A 12,330-nucleotide genomic window follows, 5' to 3' on the forward strand; every position below is an offset into this window, starting at 1 on the left:
ATACAGCAAGCAGCAATAACATAGGGGACATTGGTTTGGCTGAGGTCTGAGCGAGTCAGTAATGTGCGCCAGCGCGCCTTTAAACGGCCAAATGCACATTCCACCACCATTCTGCACTTGCTCAGCCTGTAATTGAACAGATCCTGACCACTGTCCAGGCTGCCTGTGTATGGCTTCATGAGCCATGGCATCAAGGGGTAGGCTGGGTCCCCCAGGATAACGACAGGCATTTCAACATCCCCAACTGTTATTTTCTGGTCTGGGAAGTAAGTCCCTTGTTGCAGCCGTTTAAACAGAGTAGTGCTTCTGAATACGCGAGCGTCATGAACCCTCCCTGGCCATCCCGCGTGGATGTTTGTGAAACGTCCCTTGTGATCCACCAGTGCTTGCAGCACCATTGAAAAGTACCCCTTCCGGTTTACGTACTGGGTGCCCTGGTGCTGCGGTGCCAAGATAGGGATATGGGTTCCATCTATCGCCCCCCCACAGTTAGGGAATCCCATTGCAGCAAAGCCATCCACTATGGCCTGCACGTTTCCCAGAGTCACAACCTTTCGTAGCAGCAGCTTAGTGATTGCTTTGGCTACTTGCATCACAGCAGCCCCCACAGTAGATTTTCCAACTCCAAATTGATTCCCGACTGACCGGTAGCTGTCTGGCGTTGCAAGCTTCCACAGGGCTATCGCCACTCGCTTCTCTACTGTGAGGGCTGCTCTCATCTTGGTATTATGGCGTTTCAGGGCAGGGGCAAGCAAGTCACAAAGTTCCATGAAAGTGCCCTTACGCATTCGAAAGTTTCGCAGCCACTGGGAATCGTCCCACACCTGCAACACAATGCGGTCCCACCAGTCAGTGCTTGTTTCCCGGGCCCAAAATCGGCGTTCAATGGATAGAATCTGCCCCATTACCATCAGGATCTCCAAAGCGCCGGGGCCCGCGGTTTGAGATAATTCTGTGTCCACGTCCTCATCACTGTCATCGCCGCGCTGCCGTATCCGCCTCTTACTCGCCTCGGTTCGAAGGTCCTGGTTCAGCATATACTGCACGAGAGTGCGCGAGGTGTTTAAAACATCCACGATTGCGGTATGGAGCTGAGCAGGGTCCATGCTTGCTGTGCTATGGCGTCTGCACGGTTCACCAAGCAAAAAAGGCGCGAAACGGTTGTCTGCCGCTGTCAGGGAGGGAGGGAGGGGTGAGGCTGTACCCAGAACCACCCGCGAAAATGATTTTTGCCCCATCAGGCACTGGGATCTCAACCCGGAAATGCCAAGGGGCGGGGGAGGCTGCGGGAACTATGGGATAGCTACGGGATAGCTACCCACAGTGCAACGCTCCAGAAATCGACGCTAGCCTCGGACCATGGACGCACACCACCGATTTAATGTGTTTAGTGTGGCCGCGCACACTCGATTTTATAAAATCTGTTTTACAAAACCGGTTTATGCAAATTCGGAATAGTCCCGTAGTGTAGACGTACCCTCAGTGGTGACAATCAAAGAACATACCGCCCTCCACAGTTCCCAAGCAGGAGCTAGTCGGTGCTGCATCATAAAAGTGATAAATGTCTGTCACATTTCATAGCCCGATGATTTAGAGAGCCACTGGCAGACACATCACTCCCAGCACCTAAGACAGTTAATTACTTCCAACTTTATCTTTCTTGTCAACGCTTGCTGACAAATTGGCCATTATCTTTTATTCTTCAGCAATTAGCATAGCTCCTTCTTTGACAGAGCCTGGTACTTATGTGCATGCTTCCCCTTTGCTGTCCAGAGTAGAATGAAATGTTCTGCATTCCAGACAAGCCTTAACAAGGCACAATTTGTTGTTAGCCTGAGAGGTGGGGGAGGGAGGGAGAGAGGAAAGACCTTGATGTAGAAGGGAAGCTGCTGTGTCTATAGCTTGGCAGCTGTCTGTCAGGAATATTTCTCTCGCATGATAAAAATTCTGGCCCAGGTACTAAACAAGGGCTAAGATGGGTGGTCTTTAAAAGCGAATCTGTCAGTCAACCCAGATTACTCCTTTCTATTCATCCTCCAGGGAGGTTCTGGAACGCACTGTGGAAGGTGCTCAGGCCTGCGAGTCTATATTGGAGGTTCATTTGGCAGGAAGAAATAGAGAGGCGACCCTGTGGGTCCTTCTCCCACAACTGCCCACATGTAGACCACCCCCTTTCCACCATCCACTAGGTGAGACCTTCCTATGGACACGGTACAGGATGAAGTTCTACCTGAAAGGGCTCTAAGAGTGAGCACTCTCAGTACGGAATCCAGATTACTGGCATGGGCAGCACAGGAGCATTAGCAGTGAAGTAAAAACATAATGCCTATGATTAAAACTAGAGGTTCATCTGTGGAGAGTTTCTATGTGCTCTCTCTTTTGGTTATCCAATGCAGAGGAGAGGGTTTTCTTAAATTTAAGAGGTGACATCTCCTCCTCAGCCTCCAAAAAAGGAAATATTTCATTATTTGTTTGTTTTTTTTAATCAAGCATTTTTTCCTATAAGAATTAGTGTGATGAGAATTCCCTAAATCCAACCTGTGCACTCAGTTGGCGAAAGCTACTAAACAAAATGTTCTCTTTACTAGAGCAGCAGACAATATTCTTGTTATTTGTAATGACACCTGTTGTCACAGGATCTGGCCATCTTACATTTATTCAAAAACAAAGACAGACCCAATTCTGATTATTTTGGATGAACAAGCAGGAAAATAAAACAGGGGAATGAATGGTTCAGTTTCCAAAAATACCTTCAACTATTAGCCATTTGGGAAGGAAAAAAAGTCAAAAATAATTTTTTAATTTTATTTTTATTTGAATGATTCGCAGGAGAACAAAACAGGAACTCAGAGTGTATTAAGTACAAATCAATTCTGGGCATTAAGAGTCAAATATTACTTTGTAAAATGTCCTTGAAATAATCCCAAAAGAGGAGCCTCGCTCAGCTGTTTATTTATGTGACTGTAGTGCCCAGAAGACCCAACCAGGATTAAGGTTCTGTAGTGCTCGTTGATGTACAGACACAGTCCCTACCACAGAGAGATACTGAGAAGCAACCAAAAAAGCAGGGGAAAGGGAGGAAGTCAAACAGAGATAACATTTTTATATACAAATAAATATGATAGTTATGAAATTGCATCCTTTCCCAAAATATCAACGTACCCATCTGACTCTCAGCCTAACCAGCATAAGTTTGCTCACATCTTGTAGGAATTGCAACAGAAGTGCGTCTTTGGCAGGAACCGACCTGCCAAGCATGCATCGGTAGGGCATTCATGGTCCATTATGGTCAATTTCACAGCCATAGGATTTGAAAACTGGTAAATTTCACATTTTCAGAGGCTTACATCTGAAATTTCACAGTGTTGTAACCGTGGGGGTCCCGACCCAAAAGGAGATGGGAGGAGGGGTGTCGCAAACCTGTTATAGTGAGGTAATGGGATTGCCACCCTCACTTCTGTGCTGCCTTCAGAGCTAGACAGAGTGGGGAAGGGGGTGAGGATCGATCTGCAGCCAGGAGAGATACCCAAGAGCAGCCCTGCAGGGAAAGAGCAAGTCTTGTCCTGCCCCAGCCCTGCCTAGACTAGCGGCTTGCTGGGGCGCTCCCAGCTGCACAGGTAAGATAAGATTCAACGCCACAAGCTGCTGCCCAGTCCCAGAGTGTTCTGCAGCAGGGGGAGGCACCCAGAGGTGGGTCTGGTCTCCCTGCCCCCAGTGTCTGTGCAGGGGATGGACAAGTCCTGCACCTCCCCAGCCCAGCTGGAGCTAGGAGCCCCCTTTGCTGAGGCGCTCCTAGGGACAAGGGGACATTGGATTTCATGGGGAAGGGCTTATTTCATGGTCCGTGATGTGTTTTTCGATGTCGATAGCTTAGTGGGGAGGCTGGGTTGTAATGCTGGTGATGTGGGATTCACCAAGAGCTGCTGTCTGGCTCTTAGGATACAGTGTCTCTTGGGAATAAAATGGTCTCTGCACTGCGGTCTGGCAGTATCACAAAGGGAGGACAATGCTGCACTGAAGGAATGACCAAGGACAAACAGGAATAGAGCCAGGAGAGGACAGAGTCACAAAAGCCAAGGGAGGACAGAATCTTAAAGCAGGTGTCACTGAGCATCAAAAGCAGCAGAGGGTTCAAGAAAGTTGAGCATGTAGTAAAGGTCCTGAGACACCCAGGAAAAGGTAACTGGTAAAGCTCAGTGAGATAGCAGCTTTGGTGGAGCAAAGGGGGCAGAAGCCAGGCTGGAGGGGTTCCAAGATGAAGTTGGTGGATAGGAATCTGAAGAACAGTTGAAAATGGTATGTCTGATGGATTCAGAGGTGCAGGCCTGAAGGAAAAGGGATGGGTAGCTGGCAAGGCAGGTTGAGTTTAAGTGCAAGTTTGCTGAGGACTGAGGAGAGCAGAATATCTTTGTATTTTGAGGGGAACAGCTGTGCCAGGATTGATGGGGCAGGTTTGCAGCAGAAGTGACAGACAAAAGAGGCATCCAGAGGGTTGGAGAAATACGCTAGCTATATAAATGTACTGATTATTTTATCACAATAGTGTCTGGAGGTCCAGTCAGGATCGGGACCCCATTGTGGTAGATGCCATATAGACATATGAACACAATGGCCACTGTCCCAAAGAGACTACAATTTAAGATGACAAGTGACTTGTGAAGGGTAGGATAGAGGGATACAATTTTTATAGAAATAGAGATGCAAAATTTTAATTGTTAGATAAAAAAGAGTGCAGTTTGGCCTCGTTCGCCTCCCAACCCATCATCATCAATTTCTTGCAGATAATATGGCCAAGGCGGGTCTCGGGGAGAGAGCTGAAGGGCTAGCTGCCTATGGATAAATGCAGGAAGGATGAACCAAGTTAGCGGGCAGCATGGAAGAAGGCGCAAAGGCATTTCTGTGAGAAGCTGATCGAGCAGACATTCCCCACTGCATGCTTCCACCATTTTTCTTCCGCACACTTAATGTGTTACTGACTTTCTGTTAAATGTTACTTAAGTATAAATAGAGGTTTTTTTAACCACAAAAACCTCCAGTGAGGCAGGAAAAACTCACATTAATGACTGGGGGAAGGAGGGTAGGGGGATCCACGGCGGCATTTTTGAGCAGTGCAAGTTTGTCTGTCACTGTTCTCATGTTTGTATGCAATAGGGGATTATATGCACTGGCAGAGAAATGGAGTTGATGATTCCCATTGGTCTTTTTCATCCCTACTATGTATGATAAAGAATAAAACAAATCCCCACAAAGCCTGGTTCATGAATCACCGTGCGCCCTTCATTAATCTGACAGGTGTTGTTTGAGTGATACAGGTTATAGTTCATATTATACTGCAGAGCATTCAATATGCTGTTTCTTAAGAGTAATGAATTCTAAGCACTCTGCTATTAAATCTTACGTAGGTGAGTGGAAAATGCTGTGTGTGTGGGTGGGTGGGGGGGCGGTTTCGGTTCGGCCCTATCCTGTTTGAGTCCGAGTTTCTTGTTTATTAGCTGGATTTCTGCCTTCTCTCCTCCCTTGGAGTCATCTTTTCACTCACTGATTATTGAAGGCATATTGACAGCTCATTAAATCACCATTACCATAGCTGACTGGAATGTGTTTTCAAAGGGAAACGAGTCAATTAAAAACTGACTCACACCTCTTTGGAGACCAGCTCTTTTGAGGCTGGGGGGACAGACTGTGCTTTTCCTGGAAGCCACACAGTAATATTACAAGCAGCAGTGTCAACACCTTCAAAATGTATGCTTAAAATTAATACCAATGGAGTATTCTCTCCCCCGCGCAGATTTCAAAGACTTACTGCTCTCACCCCTTTTCAGGCAGGTTGAGGGCCTGAGGCACTTGCCATTAATTCATTGTTCAGACACAATCTTCTAAAATTCTATTACATTCTTAAGGAATTACAAGACTGTTTTCCAGTTATCGCTGCCTGGGACTGGACAGAGAACGAACAGCACTAAAGCATTCAGGCACACACGGAATCCCGAGGGACTAATGTTCCAGTCAGGCAGAGCCATCAGTAGCTTTTAGTCAGTGTTGTGACTGGGATTCATAGCAATTTACTGGACTAGAATCAGGTGGATATTTTCCTCTTAGTTTCCAGAGAAAGATAATCTGCAAAATCTTCCAGGATAAAAAGGTGGGGAAACATCCCCAAGGCAGAATTGGCTTTGCTGGCCAACCTCAGCACAAAGCAAGTCCCCCATATAGCCCTCCCCTCAACAGGTGGCACTGTCAAATGAAAACCTAATACCACTATAGAAATCCACGGCACGCCCACACCTTGAATACTGCGTGCAGTTCTGATTGCCCCATCTCAAAAAAAAAATGATTAGGGGTATGGAATAGCTTCCACAGGAAAGATTAAAAAGTATGGGACTATGCAGTGTACAGAAGAGATCACTGAGGGAGGGAGGTTATGATAGAAATCTATAAAATCATGAATGGTGTGGAGAAAAAGTGTAGTTTACCCCCTCTACTTAACACAAGAACTAGGTCACCCAGAGAAATTAATAGGCAGCAGGTTTAAAACAAACATAAGGAAATATTTCTTCACACAATGCAGTCAACCTGTGGAACTTGTTGCCATGGGATACCGGGAAGGCCAAAAGTATAACTAGGTTAAAAAAAAAAAGCTTTAGATAACTTCATGGAGGAGAGCTATTAGCCTAGATGCCCAGGGATGCAACCCTGTGCTCTGGGTGTCCCTAAACCTCTGACTGCCCGAAGCTGGGACTGGACGACAGCAGATGGATCACTCAGTTGCCCTGTTCTGTTCATTCCCTCTGAAGCGTCTGGCGCTGGCCAGTGTCAGAAGACAGGATAATGGGCTAGATGGACCATTGGTCTGGCCCAGTATGGCTGTTCTTATGTCTTCACTCGGGGAAAAAAAGGTATGTTTTTAATGCAAGATGTCTTCAGCAGGATTTCAACTTGAGATAGGTAAGACCATCTGTCTTTTTCCCCCACAAGTGAGCAGGCAGACACACCTTTTTTCATAGTGAAGACCTTTTTTCATAGAAGAAGTTCATGTTAACTTTGCCTATACTCGCACACTCAGTGGTGCACTCATCCTTTGCCCATATTGAATGCCTTATACTCACTGCTTGTCAAGGTAAAACACTTTGCAAATAGATCTCTGAAATAAAGAGACTCCACCAGAGTCTGGTGCTGGTTCACTCAAATTACAGAGAAAACGCCATCAGCCCGCTGAACTCAAGTGAAACCTACTTTTCCTTCCTCCCTAACTTCTTCTGTATTGCAGGAGTTGTTTTGCTTTCAAAGTGCTGATTAATCAGTTACGTTAATAACTAACATCTGCAATGCATTTTACTAACTTCCAGTTACCAAATTTAAATTATTTTTATTTTCAGACGAGTTTGGCCAACATTTTATATCTTCTTGAGGTTTTCTTTGAAAAAGGATGTCAAGGTCCAAATTATCTTTTTTGTGTGAGGGTTTCAATTGCTTGATCCAAAGTGAAAAGCAAGACAAAATAATTCATAATTATATTTTTAATCCTATACACTTTTTTTTTTTAAACGAAGAAGGTGCTAGCTCCATTGTCAACTGATTACAAGCATCATGGGGGAAGATCAAAGCTGCAGTCAGACATGGGGAGCAGCAGGAAATTTCTACAGCTTTTTTAAGCTTTCCACTACTTGCATCCGAAGAAGTGGGTATTCACCCACGAAAGCTCATGCTGCAAAACGTCTGTTAGTCTACAAGGTGCCACAGGATTCTTTGCTGCTTCTACAGAACCAGACTAACATGGCTACCCCTCTGATAGCTTTTTTAAGGTAAGTTCTCTATTTTGTTTTAGTGTGAAAATCTATGGAATTCTATTTCTTACCTTAAAAGAGCTCTGGAAATCGCTCACTCTTCTCTCTCTCTGGTAGCATTGCTGTCTTCCTGTCTGGATACACATCATTAAAATGGCAGCCCCCAGCAGGAACACAACTTGCCAGCTGTGTCCAGTTTTGGGCCCCACACTACAAGAAGGATGTGGAAAAATTGGAAAGAATCCAGCAGAGGGCAACAAAAATGATTAGGGGGCCAGAGCACATGACCTAAGAGGAGAGGCTGAGGGAACTGGGATTATTTAGCCTGCAGAAGAGAAGAATGGGGGCGAGAGGGGAGGGGATTTGATAGCTGCTTTCAACTACCTGAAAGAGGGTTCCTAAGAGGATGGATCTAGACTGTTCTCAGTCGTACCAGATGACAGAACAAGGAGTAATGGTCTCAAGTTGCAGAGGGGGAGGTTTAGGTTGGATATTAGGAAAAACTTTTTCACTAGGAGGGTGGTGAAGCACTGGAACGGGTTAAGTTATGAATGCATCAAACAGGCACTGAATAAGAAAGAGACTTCTGTATTGTAAAGGCTTTTAAAAAAGAAATCAGACAAGGATTGGGAGTGAAAAAAACAAACCTATCAACAGAGCTGCTATCACCAGAAGGAAAAGAACTCATATGCTGGGCTTTCTTCTCTACTTAGGTTCTCCTGCATATCTAATAATAGAAAGAGTCTCTCTCAGATGCCCCTTGGTTGCTTTTCAGTGCTCCCTGCAGGTCACCAACAATATTGTCTGTAATGCAAAATTTGTAAGATATTTGGGAACTCAGAAGGTAAATGAAAACAGACTGGATCCCTCCCTTACCTTCTCACAAAAAAGCTTTAACAGAAATCTTTCAGGAGGCCCCAAAATTAATCTTCCCCCAGTGAGTGGAGAGCACACACTTGCCATCTTGCATCAGCCAGAAAAGGTTTCAAAAGCTTGGTAGGAAAGGCACCTTTCTGCATTAATGCAGATGCACAGAGGCTATGCAAGATTAGGGAGTCAAACTGAGGTCAGACCCCTCGTCTCTTCTCCTCACCCACTGAAAGGCTCCCCTTCCCATTGTTCTGAAAGTGTCACCCATCTAAATCAAGTTTATTTTTCCCTGTGCAGAAGTGTGGGGAGCTCTCCTCTGGGATTAGAAGCTGAGGGTTGAGGCTTTGTGGAAGCTTGGGGGAACACATAATCTTCTGGCACAGGGAGTTGCCTTTGCTGGCCAGTTTCTCCAATTCTACAGTTTGTGTGTGTTCAGGCATCCCTGAATCCTTGATTCAACAAACTTTTGAAAAACAAAACAAAACCTCACCACAAAACCTCTCCATCAAGCTACTAAACATTATTCCCATGCTTGGGAACAAATGTTTTGGGAAACCAATGTCAGCAAAGAGTTGTTTTCAATAACCATTGCAGTGACTGACTTTTCAGAGGCCAGGCCAATCCCCCTTCATCTTTCCAGTGAAGTCTCACCACATCACTTACAGGCCCTCAAGTTGGCTGGATTCCCAGTGTTGATATAAAAGCCTGCACCCAGCTTCCCGCTGATGTAGGGAGAGGCAGTGAAAACCATAACAGAATTCTCAGCCAACCCTGTTGGACATGCTGCAGAAAGTCTCCCTCTGGCTATCTCCTGCCTTTTAATAAGTGAGATGTAATGAAGGTAGTGAAGGAAAATAGCAAGGGAAAACATTTAGGGGAAAAAGGCAAGACCAGAAACAGAGTGTCTTTAGGCATCAGATATGCAAGGTAAGAACACTGCCAAGGTATATAAATATCACATGTCATTCCAGGAGCTATACCAATGATTTTTTAAAAATGAAGTCACCTCACTTCCTCTATCTTCCCTCGGATACTTTAGTAATTAAAGCTAATAAAAGCAGTAAGTCTTTCCACATCTCTTAGTTTTTATTCTGAGGAACTGCATTTCTATTGTGCGTCTTTGTTTTTGCAACCATAATAATGGAACGTATTTACTGGCTGCAGCAACAAAGACTGTAGAGGTATCTGTCATTCATCCTCAGTAAAATCAGGATGTGGTAATGGGAATAAATTTGGGTATCTCCCTGAAATAATTCTTCCATCAGATTTGTGACTCCAGCCTGGAAGTCTGCAGTATTCTATTCTCTCGTATATTGGATACATTCTCTATTACTGGTTACATAACCAAATCACTCGGACAGTCAACAATTCTAGTTGACGTTAATAAGAAATCAGTTACTAATTGTGAGCTGCTGAGTTAAAAACAATGAACATGAGCATTATTAAAATATCCAAAGCTTAAACTACACATACATTTATTACACATCTGGAAGAAATACACACATCCCTAAGGATCCTTTTGCTAGGGGTAGATTTCCTGGAATTTGCCAGCAGTGAAGACTCTAATAAGCACCTTGTCAATCACAGTAGGCAACAACAGTGGGTTAGGTCCCTAAAAGCATTTACCAGCTGCATGTTATGTGCTCTGCAATGACCGACTACCAAATAGTCAGTTTGCCTTCTAGTCTTAGCTTCACCCACTTTGAACTTGTACACCTGCTGGAACAGCTCCCAGAGGAAGGAGTAACTCAAGCCCAACACTGATTTAATCTATCCCGCCAGGTATAGGAGATAGCTACTTCTAATTAGAAAACACTAACGTACTCCTAATTATGTAACGCCAGCTAGTGATATAAGCCCTGTTTGCATAGGGAATGGCACCAAGCCAGATATAACCATATTCAGCATCAATTGTGGGTTAACAGGATTGCAACAGAACAAGGAAAATAAAGTTGTATCCAGTACACCAAAGTGCTTTAGCAAACAGAGTATCATCCCCATTCTAAAGACAGGGAAACTGAGTCAGAGGGAGGTGAAGTAACTTGCCTCAGAGGAAACAGCCCTGGGGCAGGACCAGAAATAAAACCTTAGTTTCCTGTCTTCCAGTCTAATGCCTTCAACACTGGACCAGTTTCTCCTCTGTATTAGGACTCCTGACTGAAGGCAAGAATTTGTCTGAACATTGGGTCCTTTCATTACTTCAATGCTGAAAGCAGGAGGATGTATTTCAGTGTCCCTTGAGGACTGCAAGTGCCCCTCCACTGCCTATACCCAATTTTTGAGATTCATATACTATGGTGGCCAAAAAGATGTAGTCAGGAGCTCAGAGCATTTGAAAATAAAAATGAGTTTCAGGGAGGTAGAACAGCAGCAAAGGTGGGCCATGTCCCTTTGTCAGAGGGTAGCACATCACTGAGAGGCTTCACTTCTATTTTAGGACCGAGCACCGCTGATCAGCTTTCAAAACTGCTTAGAAAAAATCAAGGAGGCTGTTAGAATTTCAAAAGAACGCCAAGGATTTGACCACAGCAGGGACACAAGTGGGAGTATGCTTTTTTTTTTTTGTGGGGGGGGAGAGAAACAAGAACCCAGCTTACTCCACTATTGGTCTCTGTTTTTGACAAAAACATGTTTCTCGTCACATGCAGCCTGACAAGAATTTGCCCCCAGGGAAAGACAAACTCTGGCTAGAAGAGGGCTCAGACAGGATTACATGCAGAACAAAAAGGTCAGGCTTTTAGTCTGTGTGTGGGGCACATGCTGGTTTGTGGTATAAAACACAATTTTGCTATGGAAGGTTCTTGAAATGTCAGCAACAGAAAACAAGCAACAGGAGAGGGAGCTGCTGTACTTTCAAACAAAAACACCTGTCACTCCTGACTGACGGAGTCTGGTGGCATCTCAGGTCACTGGAAACATGTGGGAGCTTTGCCTGCTAATGCCTCAGATGGCAGGGGTGTGCCCTGAGCACAGCACACAGGAGGGGTCAGCCACCAAGACACCCGTGCTACATGCTCAGAGATCTCTACCCTGCTCTCCTCTCTCCCCTGGGAAATACGGCGTCTGAAGCAATGTCTCACCATGCTTCATCTTTGCAAACGCTCTGATGCTTTCATCTTCCCACTTTTCTGAACCCTGCCAGGACACCACTGCTGCTTTGCTGAAAGGTTACTAGCTGGCTGGCACGTTCATCCGTCCCTACAAACAAAACATCTAGCAGTAAGTTTAACAAGGCTGAGGAGTAAAAGCTGAGTGCTGGAGCAAGTTATGTTTCCATAGGTCCAAGGTGCATGAGGGACTAGTAAAATCAATTAACCTAATTAAAACCTTATCACCATGTATCCTAGTTCCTTTTTAGACCAGTGAGTGACTTCCATGTGGAACAAGATGGCTTAATTGTGTCTTTCGCACTTTCTTCCTACCAGGCAGAAGCGAGATTAATTGATTTTTTTTAAAAAACAGGCATCCATGACATTTACCATCGGAGCAGCCAGACTGAATCAAGCCCTTGCTCCATCTATTCCCTTATCCTGCCTCCAACAGCAGCCAGGACAGAGGCTTCAGAGGAAGGCATAACAATCCTTGTGGACGACAGTTACAGAATAATCTACCATAGGGAAAGTTTCTCCGGGTTTATGTCCTGAACTATGAGGGTTTAATACGATTATTTTTAATC

General features: G+C 44.9%; 1 protein-coding gene across 2 annotated transcripts in view; it reads right to left on the reverse strand.

Moving 5' to 3' along the window:
• The window catches only part of MTOR (mechanistic target of rapamycin kinase), a 104,779-nt gene that overhangs the window by 49,355 nt on the left and 43,094 nt on the right, over positions 1-12,330 (reverse strand). The gene's annotated exons all lie outside the window — the stretch shown is intronic.

This window comes from Mauremys mutica, chromosome 21, assembly GCF_020497125.1.
Source record: "Mauremys mutica isolate MM-2020 ecotype Southern chromosome 21, ASM2049712v1, whole genome shotgun sequence".
Lineage (NCBI taxonomy): Eukaryota > Metazoa > Chordata > Testudines > Geoemydidae > Mauremys > Mauremys mutica.